Genomic DNA, 14,909 nt, shown 5'->3' on the forward strand with positions numbered 1-14,909 from the left:
CATTCTTCGTGATCTGACCTAGTTTCCATTTTTTATATGATGCCTTTTTATTTTGTAGGTCACGCAAGATCTCAAGGGTAAGCCAAGGTGGTCTTTTGCCACATTTTCTGTCTTTCCTAACCATCAGAATAACTTGCTTTTGGGCTAACTCAATATAGTGCTTAAATCTGAGCTGCACCCATGCTGCTGCTGCCAAAGTGTCCAAAATGAAGGCAAACATTCTCATCTATCACAGTATTTACTTAACCCTCTGCTGCCTCTTTTCCTTTAGGTCTGAAGTCTCTTGGGTTAAATTCCGCCCTATGGTGATTGCCAAAAAAATAATAATAATAAAAAAAAATCATGTAGCCAGTTTTCACTAGCACATACAGTTGGATGAACATGGGAGATAGAATTCAATTACACTCCATGTGTATATAGGATACTTTTCTTTTTACTAGGGCCTGGTCTACACTATGCGTTTAAACCGATTTTAGCAGCGTTAAACAGATTTAACGCTGTACCCATCCACACAACGAGGCCCGTTATATCGATATAAAGGGCTCTTTAAATCGGTTTCTGTACTCCTCCCCAATGAAAGGAGTAGCGCTAAAATCAGTATTACCATATTGGATTAGGGTTAGTGTGGCCGCAAATCGACGGTATTGGCCTCTGGGCGGTATCCCACAGTGCACCATTGTGACCGCTCTGGACAGCAATCCAAACTCAGATGCAGTGGCCAGGTAGACAGGAAAAGCCCCGCAAACTTTTGATTTTCATTTCCTGTTTGCCCAGCATAGAGCTCTGATCAGCACGGGTGGCGATGCAGTCCCAAATCCAAAAAGAGCTCCAGCATGGATAGTACGGGAGATACTGGATCTGATTGCTGTATGTGAAGACAAATCTGTTCTATAAGAGCTCCGTTACAGAAGACGAAATGCCAAAGCATTTGAAAAAAATCTCCAGGCTACACAGTGCTGCGTGACAAGCGTAACAGAAAGCCAAAGAATCAAATGGATGTTCATGGAGGGAGGGAGGGGGTACTGAGGACTCCAGCTATCTCACAGTCCCCAGCAGTCTCCGAAAAGCATTTGCATTCTTGGCTGAGCCCCCAATGCCTGTAGGGTCAAACACATTATCTGGCGTGGTTCAGGGTATAGCTCGTCAATGTACCCCCCATTCCCCCCATGAAAATAAAGGGAAAGAAATCATTTCTTGACTTTTTTCAATGTCACCCTATGTCTACTGAATGCTACTGGTAGACGCGATGCTGCGGCAGTGAAGAGCAGTATCCGCTCCCCTCCCCGGTGGCAGACAGTACAATATGACTGCTATCCGTCATCATAATCAGCCCGTGAGTGCTCCTGGATGGCCTCAGGTGAGGCTGGCCGGGGGCGCCTGGGTAAAAATAGGAATGATTCCCGGTCATTCCCAGTAGATGGTGCAGAACGGCTGGTAACCGTCCTCATCATAGCAACTGGGGGCTGAGCTCCGTCAGCCCCCTCCCTTTCATGTGTAAAGAAAAGATTCTGTACTACCTGGACTATCATAGCAGCAGGGTGCTGGGCTCCTCTCCCGCACACCGCTTAATGTCCTGCCTGGACCTCATGGCAGCTGGAGGCTGCCTCCCCCTAATTTTATCTCAGTAACAAGTCAATGTTTCTTATTCCTGCATTCTTTATTACTTCATCACACAAATGGGGGGGGACACTGCCACGGTAGCCCAGGTAGGTTTGGGGAGGAGGGAAGCAACGGGTGGGGTTGTTGCAGGGACACCCCCTAGAATGGCATGCAGCTCATCATTTCTGCGGGATCTGACACAGAGCGGCTGTGCTCTCTAGTTCTCTGATACACTGGTTCTCTAGTACACTTGCCCCATATTCTAGGCAGGACGGACTCTATTTTTAGATACCATAAAAGAGGGATTGACTCAAGGAGTCGTTCCCATTTTTGTCTTTGCACCCCCAGCCGACCTCAGCCAGGGGCACCCATGCCAGCAGCAGACAGTACAGAACGACAGATAACCATCTCTGCTGTCATGCAAAGGCAAATGAATGCTGCTATGTAGTGCTGCAGTATTGCCTCTGTCAGCGGCATCCAGTACACATATGGTGACAGTAAAAAAAGGCTGAACGGGCTCCATGGTTGCCATGCTATGGCGTCTGCCAGGGCAATCCAGGGAAAAAGGGCATGAAATGATTGTCTGCCGTTGCTTTCCCGGAGGAAGGAATGACTGATGACATTTACCCAGAACCACCCGCAACAATGATTTTTGCCCCATCAGGCACTGGGATCTCAACTCAGAATTCCAAGGGGCAGGGGAGACTGCGGGAACTATGGGATAGCTACAGAATAGCTACCCCCAGTGCAACGCTCCAGAAATCGACGCTAGCCTCAAGACCCATGGACGCACCGCACCGAATTAATGTGCTTAGTGTGCCGAATGCACTCGACTTTATACAATCTGTGTTACAAACCGGTTTTATGTAAAATCGGAATAATCCCGTAGTGTAGACATATGCTGTATCTCCAGAGAGCAGCTACATTTTGTCCAGTGGTCTGGCTCCAGCACTATCCTAGTACATATTGCTAGGTATAGATGTCTCAGTAAAAGAAGGACCCTCACTCCAACAGCAGTGTTTTTAAAAGGGTGTGCTACAGGGAGACCATAAAGACTTGGAGGGGGAGATGAAAGGTTCCAAGGCAGGTTAAACCTTCCTCAAAAAGAACTCATAAAATAAGTCTCTTCCCCCTTGTCTGTCAGACCCAATGGAGCATGGGTTGTTACCAAGAGGAAGTTCTTCAGGAGGACAGTTTCAAAGGGCATGTATGGATGTTTTTTTTAAAAACAAATTGAGTGTGTGTTGGGTTCACATAACTGTAGTGTATGTGCACTGCTTGGCTCTTTCCCCAAGGAAACTCGGCCAACTCTTGTGTTAAAGTCCCCTAAGAGGATTGTCTTATCTGTTTTTGGAATGGATGGCAAAATTTTATCAATATTCCTCAGGAACAAGCCTTAAATGATCCAGCCCTCTATGGCCTGTTTTTTTTTTATTCTTCCTGAGATTAATATGAGTCACCATGGTAGCTAAATTCTGCCATCAAACACTGTATCATGAAATCCTAGATTCTAAAGCTTTTAAAAATAACAGCATACAACTAACTGAAAATACATACATGGTGTTGGGAAAGTAGGTTTCACATTTTAATCTTATAATAATTCTGTTTGGTGCAAGCATTACTCAGCAAGTTGGGAACCCTATGTTCGTAACTTATTTCAACTCCTTATCCTGTTAAAATAAAGAGAATTGAATTGCACCAAGTTGAACATCTGCTTCAAGCAAATCTGCCCATTGTAAAAGGAAACAGAATATTAGCGAAAGGAAGCAGAAGGCAGAATTTCAAAATGATATCCTCAAAGCACTTTCTGCGAATGTCTCACAGGTTCACAGGGTATTATGAAGCATAGACATCTGGTTGCATTTATATAATCTCATCAGTGTATAATGAAATCTTCTCCCTGTTTACCTCCACTTGTCAAGCCACTGAAAGGATTATATGTTTTTATTTGCTTGTTTGTTTACTTTATTGCATGTTTATTGTGGTGCAAGTGCACCTCTGATTCTTAATTATCCAAATCACCTTAATGTAATATAAAGCACCAACATTTCCCACTACATTGCTTGTTTGATTCTGTCCTGCTTTTTCATAGCTCATCACTGAATTGCTTGTAAAATACTAAGTGATTTTTTTTTGTAAAGCTGTATTATGGGAACATGTCGTTCACCTCCAGCTGCTGTGAAATCGCTGGTTTTATACTCAAGATGACTACAGTGCTTTGGTTTGATGTTAACTACACTTCAGTTTGGTCTATGGACATACTTTCTATCTCCCCTTAAGGCTGAGTACTAAATTGACTTTACCCTTGTGAGCACAAATATAGTTTTCAGAATTTCAGCATGATGAACTGTTCCTAATGGCATGTTCCTAAAGCTTATCACATGTTGCCCAGCAAGATTCATACATGATTGTGGAATCCTGCATATTCCAAAATGTGCCAAAGAGTCAGTTTTGATCAGCCATCTCAGTAGGCTTTATCTACAGAGATGTGTCATCCTTACCTAGTTTATGGCCATTTCTTTCACCAGAATTAACTAAAGCAGAAACATGGGGAAACATTCTGGCATTTCTTTTGCCAAGAGAACAAGATATTCTCCTATGTAATTATTGCACCATTGAGCTATATTTTTTGATGCAAGGCTTTTCACTTAGATTGCCAAGCTATTGCCTGATTTATTTTATTCACATCATCTGTGCACTCTATGATCCACATTGGTAGCTCAAGAGACTTGCTCTTTTAACAAAGTGTGCTCCTAGAAGTCACATATTGTCTCTCATATATTTTATCTCTGATGTCTTCTTCTTTCAACCTACCCCTCTAGCCTTGGAGCAGCCATTGGTTTCCTGTGTGCCAAGCCCTCTCTCCATCCACCTTCAACTCCCCTCCTGAAAATCTGCCCCACACAGAACCTTCTCTTGCAAATTTTTGTACTGGCAGTGTCCCCATACAGCTACAGGTCTCATTCATCTTATATGCATGAGTTGGGCCAAGTGCCAGATATTTTAAAGAGATTCAAGCTCCTAACTCTCACTGGTTTCAATATTGCTAAAAATCTGGCGCTATGCTCTGTAGGGAGCAACTCCATCTTCCTATTCGCAGTATTGCTGACCTCGAGAGACCAAACACATGAGATGGACCCCTGTAAGACATAAAAAATCCCAAGACTGACACGACAAATCATGAGTGTTTATAAATATCAAACCATGTTTTAGTCTTTTACCTTGTTAACTCCCTGTACTTCTTTGTGAATGTGTGTGATAATTTCAGCTTCAAAAGTTAACCTTATAAGCATGCATCTCCCACTTATTTTTTCCTCACCCCCAGGTTTGGAAATGGCTGGCAGTTCTCTTATTACTGTCTTGACTACTCCACCACCACCTTACTACCCCTTGTGTTCTCCCTGACACCCCACGGACACACACGCACCCTGCTGTCCCTGGAATTCACCCATCCCAGACCTAGCCACATCATCTCCCCTTCTCTCCTCCCTTTGCCTTGCTGCCCACCCAGGGTTCTCCCCTTCCTTGGACCTGGGTCCACCACTTCCCTGACTCCCCACCCCCTTGCTGCAATCCATAGCTTCTCCTCTGCCCAGATCCCATGTAGAAGAGAAGTTCTGCAGCACAGAAGTGTTGCCCTGGGTCTGGGCTCCGGACCCAGCAGCAACTTTCTCCCCACCCCATTGCCTTCTCTTGCCCTGGGACCCTCTCACTGCTCTAGGGCCATACTTAAAAAGCAGGGCTCAGTGACAAGGAAGATCTGTGATCTTAGGCCCAAACTTTTGCACAGAGCTCTGTCCATCCCCAAAATCGCAGAATTGGAGGAGCTTCTCACGTCATCACAACAGCTCCTGCTGCAGGCTCCAAAATCCCAGGACTCGTGGTCAAGTCAGGTGTTGCAATATGGTCAACCTGTCTTCCCCTAGCTGCTCAGAGCTTTCTCCTCCACTACTCCCAGGCTAGGGAAGCTGCCATTCTTCTTCGAGTGCTTGCTCATATCCATTCCAATTAGGTGTGCGCGCGCCACGTGCACGTTCGTCGGAGACTTTTTACCGTAGCAACACTCGGTGGGCCAGCTGGTCGCCCCCTGGAGTGGCGCCGGTATGGCGCCTGATATATACCCCTGCTGGCCCGCCCGCTCCTCAGTTCCTTCTTACCACCCGTGTCGGTCGTTGGAACTGTGGAGCACAGCTAGCTGTTCTCCATTTCCCTAGCGTTTCACTCTTCTACAGTATAGTGTATATAGTTCTGTAATTATAGTAATAGTTGTAGTTATAAAGTTAGTTAAGTGTAGTTTGTAAATAGTTATACAGAGGATCGGGGGTTTGCCCCCTTTTCCTCCCCGCGGTGCCGGGGCCCATGCCCGGTTTACCCGGGTTTAAGCCTTGTGCAGCCTGTCATCGGCCGATGCCCACCGGAGATCCGCACGACTCCTGCCTGAGGTGCCTAGGCGAGTCCCACCTTGCGGACAAGTGCCGGATCTGCAAGGCGTTCAAGCCCCGAACGAAGAAGGAGCGGGACAGTCACCTGAAGCAGATCCTGATGGAGGCAGCGCTGACTCCCCCACCGTCGGCACCGACTCCGGCACCAAGTGTCACCTGCGCTCCGGACCGCCCGGCGCCGGCAAAGGCTTCAACTTCCCGCCACGGCACCGCCTGGCACCCTAGCCGGCACCACTCCCTCTCCCCGAGGAGCAAGAAGCACAGGGCTCCTGCAGTACCTACAACTGCACCGCAGTCAGAGCGTGCCTCCAAACCTGACCGCCCGGCACCGTCATCCGCCACGGCACCAAGCGTCGTCGCACCGTCGACTCCGGCTCCTCAGGGGTTGTTGAGTCCGGTGCCTCTCAGCTCCCCAGTGAGAACAGCGGTTGAGCTTGTCTCGCCCTCCACGCCGGAGACCTTCTCCGTTGCATGCGACCTCATTGCCCTGACAGAGCCCGAGCTGCCCCAACCCCCAGCACCGCCGGTGCGGGTTCTCCAATCGATGGGCAAGCCCACCATGGTACGGCCGCATTTGCCAGGCACTACTGGGCATCGGTTACGTTCCAAATCAAGGGACCACTCTCAGCGTCGCCGCTCGAGATCCAGACGCCGCTCGCAGTCCCGGGACCGCTACCCTGCGGCACCGGTCGTACTCGCGGCCACCGATCAAGATCCCGGTCGCCGTCCTATTACTCTCGGCACCGGTCTAAATCGCGGCACTGACGTTCCTATCACAGCCGATCCCGGCACGGCAGCGTATGGCGCCGGTCGACCTCCCGGCACCGAGCTGGTAGCAGGTCCCGGTCCAGATCGAGGTACCACCATGACTCCCGGTACAGCTCGCCGGCACCGTGCAGAGACGACATCGGGATGTGCAGAGGCCTGCCGCAGTCATCGACGGCTCCTCCATGGCCTTCAAGGCACTCGTCCGCTTCTTCCCGTATGGACAGCGCCTCTTATGGGGGTTCGGATGTTCAGGCCTGCCCGGACCAGGGACCACCACAATGGTCCTTTTGGACGCCCTGGGCATACCACCAAGCCCAGGGTGAACCTTCGGGCCCAGCTCGCTCCAGCCAATCGGAGCATCGTGCACCAAAGGCCACAGTTAGCCGGCCTCCCCCCTCAGGTATGGAGGAAGACCCTGTGGATCCCCTGGCGCAGCAGGATGCCCGGGAAGTGGAGGTCCCTCTGGACAAGGCTGCCGTTCAGGGACCACTCCTCCCTGGGGTGTCTTCTTCCTCGTCCCCAGATGAGGCGGTAGCGGGCACATCTTCATCAGGGCCCCCGCCGATTGATCTCCGGGCACATCAGGACCTTCTGAGGTGAGTTGCCCAGAACATAAACCTCCCTGTAGAGGAAGTCCCGGAAGTAGAGGACCCAGTGGTAAGCATCCTTTCTGCGGAGGCACCAACCAGGGTAGCCCTCCCCTTCATCAAGTCGATCCAGGCGAAGGCGGACACCATATGGCAGTCTCCGGCCTCCATTCCACCCACTGCCCGTGGAGTGGAAAGGAAATATATGGTACCATCCAAGGGGTATGAGTACCTCTGTATACACCCCACTCCCTGCTCCTTGGTGGTACAATCAGTCAATGAGCGGGAGCGCCACGGCCAACAAGCTCCTGCGCCAAAATCCAGGGAAGCCAGGCGCATGGACTTGCTGGGCCGCAAGATTTATTCTGCGAGAGGCCTTCAGCTCCGTGTGGCGAACCAGCAAGCCCTCCTGAGCCGTTACAGCCACAACACCTGGGAGGCTGTCGGCAAATTTACAGAGCTGCTTCCCCAGGACTCAGGCCAGGAATTTTCATCTCTCCTGGAGGAGGGCAGGAGGGTCGCCAGGACCTCGTTACAAGCGTCCTTAGATGCCGCAGATTCAGCAGCAAGAACACTGGGGTCGGGCGTAGCCATGCGCCGTATATCGTGGCTGCAGTCTTCCGGACTACCGCCGGAGCTACAGTACACAATCCAGGACCTGCCATTCAACGGGCAGGGCCTCTTCTCTGAGAAGACGGATCCCAGGCTACAGAGCCTGAAGGATAACCGAGTCATCATGCGTTCACTGGGAATGCACACGCCCCAGACTCAGAGAAGGCCATTCCGCCCCTACCATCAGCGCATTTACCCCCCACCTCACCCCAGACAAGATTTTAACCGGAGGCGAGGCTGGCTGAACCGTAGACGTCAGTCAGGTCCTCAAAGGGGTAACACTTCTGGGTCCGACAAGCTACCGCAGGGATCCAAGGTGAACTTTTGAAGGTGTGCCCGAGAGCAGCTTACCAATCCCTTCCCTGGATCCACTTCATTTCCTCAACCGCCTCCGCCCCTTCCTGCCATCATGGTCCCAGCTAACTTCGGATTGTTGGGTCCTGCGCACGGTGGAGTTTGGTTACCATCTTCAGTTTATTTCTCCACCCCCCTCCCATCCTCCCTCCTCGTCCCTCTTCAGGGACCCCTCTCACGAGCAACTTATCATCCAGGAGGTTCGCAAGCTCCTGCTCATTGGAGCTATATAGGAGGTGCCAAGGGAGCTAAGGGGCAAGGGGTTTTATTCCCGGTACTTCTTAATCCCCAAGTCAAAAGGGTGCCTCCGACCCATCCTGGACCTGCGAGGCCTGAACAAATTCATCAAAAGGTTCAGGTTCCGCATGGTAACCTTAGGAACCATCATTCCTTCCCTGGATCCCGGAGATTGGTACGCCGCTCTCGACATGAAGGACGCTTACTTCCACATTGCGATCTTTCCCCCGCACATGAAGGACGCTTACTTCCACATTGCGATCTTTCCCCCGCACAGGCGGTATCTTCGCTTTGTGGTAAATCAGAATCACTACCAATTCACGGTCCTCCCCTTTGGGCTCTCCTCGGCCCCCCAGGTATTCACCAAGTGTATGGCGGTCGTCGTCGCTGCCCTGCGCCGTCGTCGTATCCATGTCTTCCCTTACCTCGACGACTGGCTCATTCGAGGCACATTGGAGGCGCAGGTGACCGGGCACATCACCATCATCATGGACCTGTTTGCGAGTCTAGGCTTGACCATCAACCCGGACAAGTCCACTCTGGTGCCTACGCAGAGCATAGAATTCATCGGGGCAATGCTGGACTCCAACCTCGCGACGGCCAGCCTCCCCCGGCACCGATTCCAAGCCATAGTGTCCATGGTCACAAGCCTAAAGGCCTTCCCAACCACGTCTGCTCAAACGTGCCTCGCTCTCCTGGGGCACATGGCCGCATGCACCTTCGTCACCAAGCATGCAAGACTCCGCATGCGCCCGCTGCAGACCTCGCTCGCGTCGGTCTATCGACCGGGCAGGGACGCCATAGACACAATCGTAATGGTTCCACCAAATGTTCTAGGTTCCCTAGACTGGTGGACAACACCCTCCCAAGTGTGTGCGGGCCTACTGTTTCACGCCCCTCAGCCCTCAGTGTCCTTGACAACGGACGCGTCATCGCCGGGCTGGGGTGCGCACCTGGGGACCCTGTGTACACAGGGTCTATGGTCACAGAGAGAGCTGACTCTTCACATCAATGTGCGGGAGCTGTGGGCAGTTCGCCTAGCATGCCAGACATTCCAATGCCATTTGCACGGCCGTTGTGTTGCGGTATTCACGGACAACACAACGGCCATGTATTACATCAACAAGCAGGGCGGGACCCGGTCCTCCCCGCTGTGTCAGGAAGCAATACGTCTGTGGGACTTTTGCATAGCCCACTCTATTCAGCTAGTGGCCTCCTTTCTCCCGGGAGTGCGGAACACCCTTGCGGATCACCTGAGCAGATCCTTTCTGTCCCACGAATGGTCCATCCGTCCGGACGTCCTCTATTTCGTTTTCCGGAGGTGGGGGTTTCCCCAGATAGATCTGTTCGCCTCCAGATCGAACAGGAAATGCCAGGTGTTCTGCTCTCTACAGGGTCGCTCCCCGGGCTCCCTGTCGGACGCGTTCCTCATTCCGTGGATGGGACGTCTTTGCTATGCCTTTCCACCCTTCCCTCTCGTCCACCGAGTCCTGATCAAGGTCCAGAGAGACAAGACCCACCTCATCCTGATCGCACCGGCTTGGCCGCGGCAGCCTTGGTACACCATGCTGCTCGATCTGTCCCTGGCGAATCCAATTGCCCTACCTCCTTGGCCGGATCTGATCACACAGGACTTCAGCAGGATGCGCCATCCGGATCTAAAGTCCCTCCATCTGTCTGCATGGCTCCTGGCTGGTTAAGCCAGTCCGAGTTGCGCTGTTCTGACGCAGTACAACAAGTGTTGTTGGGCAGCAGGAAGCCTTCCACGCATTCAACCTACCTAGCGAAATGGAAACGCTTCTGCTGCTGGTGCAACCAGCACGGCCACGACCCACTCTCCATGCTAGTCCCCACCATTTTGGACTACGTGTGGTCTCTGAAGCAGCAGGGCTTGGCGATCTCCTCTCTGCATGTCCATCTCGTGGCTATATCCACCTTCCATCCAGGCGAGGCTGGCAAGTCCGTGTTTTCCCACCCTATGGTGTCAAGATTCATCAAGGGCCTGGAGCGACTATACCCTCAGGTCAAACGGCCTACCCCTACTTGGGACCTGAACCTTGTCTTGACCAGGCTCATGGCGCCCCCCTTCGAACCCTTAGCCACATGCTCGCTGCTGTACCTGTCCTGGAAAGTGGCCTTCCTAGTCACTATCACGTCGGCTCGGCGAGTCTCGGAGCTTCGGGCTCTGACCGTGGACCCTCCGTATACGGTGTTCCATAAGGACAAGGTACAGCTGCGACCGCACCTGGCGTTCCTCCCTAAGGTCGTCTCCACCTTCCATATTAACCAAGACGTCTTCCTGCCAGTCTTTTACCCAAAGATGCATTCATCCCGAAGAGAGCAACAGCTCCATTCCTTGGATGTCCGAAAGGCTCTCGCGTTCTACATTGAGAGAACTAAACCCTTCCGACGTTCACCACAATTGTTTGTGGCAGTAGCGGAATGCATGAGAGGCATGGCAATCTCCTCCCAGCGTATCGCATCCTGGGTCACGTCCTGCATCAGGACATGTTACGACTTGGCCCACGTGCCAACGGGGGCCCTTACCGCCCATTCTACCAGGGCTCAGGCTTCGTCGGCCGCGTTTTTGGCTCATGTCCCCATACAGGAAATCTGCCATGCTGCCACCTGGTCTTCTGTGCACACCTTTGCATCACACTATGCACTGGTCCAGCAAGCTAGAGACGATGCCGCTTTCGGCGCAGCGGTTTTACAGTCCGCAACGTCTCGCTCCGACCCCACCACCTAGGTAAGTCTTGGGAATCACCTAATTGGAATGGATATGAGCAAGCACTCGAAGAAGAAAAGACGGTTATTCACCTTTGTAACTGTTGTTCTTCGAGATGTGTTGCTCATATCCATTCCACACCCACCCTCCTTCCCCATTGTCGGAGTAGCCAGCAAGAAAGAACTGAGGAGCGGGCGGGCCAGCAGGGGTATATATCAGGCGCCATACTGGCGCCACTCCAGGGGGCGAACTGCTGGCCCACTGAGTGTTGCTAGGGTAAAAAGTCTCCGATGAACATGCACGCGGCGCACACACCTAATTGGAATGGATATGAGCAACACATCTCGAAGAACAACAGTTACAAAGGTGAGTAACCGTCTTTTCTATCCCCTCTATCTCCCACCACATCACCATCCACTGCACCCTCTTCAGCCTTCCTCCTGCCCTCTATTCCCCTTTAACCCCTAAATCTGCCTCCTGCTCCCCTTCACTCTCCACAAGTGACTCTTCTGCTCCTCACAGCCCTTGTGTCCTATCTTGCCCCTGAGCCATAGAGTGGCAGCCACTTTGTCTGTGGCCATGGCTTCAATCTCCTTGAAAACAATTGGACACAACAGCCCACTTTACTAGGGACGATGTGACTTACACATGCAGAAAAACTGGGGGGGAAATGGCAGCTCTCTTGTTGGCTTCAGCCCCACTGACCATAATAGGAGATTCAAAACAGGTGCCCATTTTGAATAAGGGAAAATTGATGAGTTGGCAGCAGCCTTTCAGCATGCTCTCACGATGCAGGTGCATTTGGCAGTATTGTATTTGCTTGGTACAGCTCTGTGTACATGGAAAAAAAATGCCTTTAATTACAGTTCATTGGAGCTCAGAATGTCCTTGTGTTCTTTCCAGCCTAATTCTACTGTCTACCTGTGCAAAGATAGCATCCACAGCGTGTTACTGAAAGTAAACCAGCCTGCACTGTCCTCTCAAAATCTAAACCACCCTTCTTCCGAGTTTTATAAAGAAACATTTTTTCCCAACTCTGAATAGACACAAGGACTCACAGAAATGGGGATGAGGTTGGGTCAAGATCAATCCCTGAGCAGAGAATGTTTGGCTGCTTATGGAATGGGCTGTAGCTCCACCCCACACCCCAAAGGTCCCCTGTCTGGTTTTCTGTAGGGTGTGGTAGAAGGACAAAGCGTGTCACTCCAGTACTCCCCACATTGACTCCATTTGTGCTGCAGATCCTTGACCCTCCAAGGGGGGGATTTCATTGGGCAGGAGTGAGGGAACAGTGAGTGGTATGGAGGTAAAAACCTGACCCCCTATGTGTGTGTTCCCATTTTGGGGGAAACCCCTGCAAGCTTGATAGGGGTCAGATGAGCTGGCCTAAGAGAAGCCTCTGTATCCCTTTGTGTCAAAGCAGCAGCACTAATGCAGCTTTGGTGAGCTTTAAAACTTGTATTGAGTTGTTTGAATCACCAGTAAAAATCCTATTGTGGGCGCTTCAATTACTGGGTTAGATAGCTTGAGAATGCACTGAAGTGACCGGAGAAACTGGAGAAAGCAGATTTTGTTTTTTAAAGTTTAAAATAAAAGTAACTCCTCCACTTTCAGTCATGGGATTTATTCTTGTACCAGCCTGTGACTTTAATCCCAGAGACTTCCTTGAAAACATAGGGTTTAGCATCTCACTTGAAAAGCCAAAAGCAAGAAGATTTATTTGGGACTGTCACTCCATCCTTAATTCACCCTATTGTGCCTAGAGTATTGCATGAGTCTCAGAGCCGGTTGAGTTTATATAGTATACCCGCTGCAATCTTCAGCCACAAAGACTGATCTATGGCAGAGACAGCAACAATCAAATCAGAATGACCCTGCTTTTTTGCCAGCAGTGGTTGGCATATGAAATTTAATCATTGTAGATGCTTAAATGAGCTGCCCTGCTACAGCGGAGATTTCAGAGCTCTGTTACAATGCAAGGCTTTGTTGACTGCCCCGCAGCACAGATAACTAATTTAAACAGCCTTGGAGATACTGGCAGAGGATGTGCTGCATTTGGGGTTAGTAAAGCTTCTAACTCTATTGCCCCCTTACTCCCCATGGTGAATGGAATGGTGCAACTGCAGATTCATCCCCCAAGGGTGGTGATGTCATCATCTGCAGAGTGTTTTATTCCTAAATGGAAAATAATGGCCCATGTCTCCCCACCCCACCTTGGTTCTTCATGCCTGTGCTTTCACTTTCGTCTCAAAGGTGTAGTGACCTAGTTTAGTCAGGGTGCCCAATGGGACTGGTTTCCATTCCTGGAAGGATGTATGCTGGAACCAACCCAAGCTGAGTTATTGATATTAAACTTATACTGTATGCGTGTTTTGTCTTGGGGGTTTTCATGTTATGGCTTGAAAAACATTATACTGGAGCAGTGCCATCTGCAGCTCCTAAAACATCCAGTAACGAAGATGGCAGCTCCTTTCCAAAACAGTGCGAGTGTGCCAGCCCCACCTGTGCAAACAGAACCCAGCGAGATGGCAAACAAGGTTTTTGATATTTTGTTTTTAAATGTGGGATATAAAACAGGCCACCTCAACTGCTTAGAATATATGAATTTGGAAGCTGAATATATTTTTCTTCTTGGGCCGATTTGCAGATTCCACAGTCTATTTTTCTAAGACAATGCACTTTAATGCACAACCAGCCCTAGTTCATCTGGTTTCCAATGTGCAATAGCAGTAAACTTTCCTTTCTGGCTTAGCAGTATGCAGTAAGAATTGTTATTCACATGACCCCATGAGTGCTTTTATTGACGTGCATGTACCTTCATGCGGAGTGACTCTAATCTTGTTTCAATTTGATACACCACCAATTATTTTCCATTCCTTTAAGGCAAGTCACTTAGCACGGGGAGGGAGTTTGTCTTGTAGAGTCGGTAGAGGACAGGACCCACCCCTGCTTCTGCAGGTTATGGCGCACTAGCTGAGCTACTGCATCCTTAACGTTGCACAGCATTATGGCCCTCCTATAATGGGGGGCCCTTCTGATGGATCTATTTAGTTTTGGATCTACTAACTCAAACCAGCCCTACTGCAAGCTTCCTGCAGGCTGTGGTGTCAGGAACCCCGGTGGAACTGAGTTCCAAGCAATGGAGCCTAGAGCTGCCCAGGAAACTGTCTCCCCCCAGTGAAATTTGACAAACAATCTTTCCTGTACATTTAAATTCTTCTGTGAGAAATTTTGAGTTTTAACTGAAAAACCAAAATCCATTTTTATTTTTTTGTAGCCAAAAATTTTTTTCTTCAAGCAAACCCCATATATTTTCTTCAAAAAAAAGAAGCTTTGGCATGGAAAAGAAAAACTAGTTAGACAAAATTCACTTTTCAGCACAAAAAAAAAACCCTTTGATTTTGAACAGCTCTAATGGAGCCCATCTTTGGAAGTCCCATACATACCCATTCTCCCATATATATTCCCATATTCTTCCCTCTGGTGGATTTGCCCTTTAGCGCCTCCCATGTGCGCACACAGCTATCGGATACCCCTTAGATTCCTTGACATAAAGAGTTTCAGGTACAATTTAAGTAACTA

This window comes from Gopherus evgoodei, chromosome 9 (assembly GCF_007399415.2).
Source record: "Gopherus evgoodei ecotype Sinaloan lineage chromosome 9, rGopEvg1_v1.p, whole genome shotgun sequence".
Lineage (NCBI taxonomy): Eukaryota > Metazoa > Chordata > Testudines > Testudinidae > Gopherus > Gopherus evgoodei.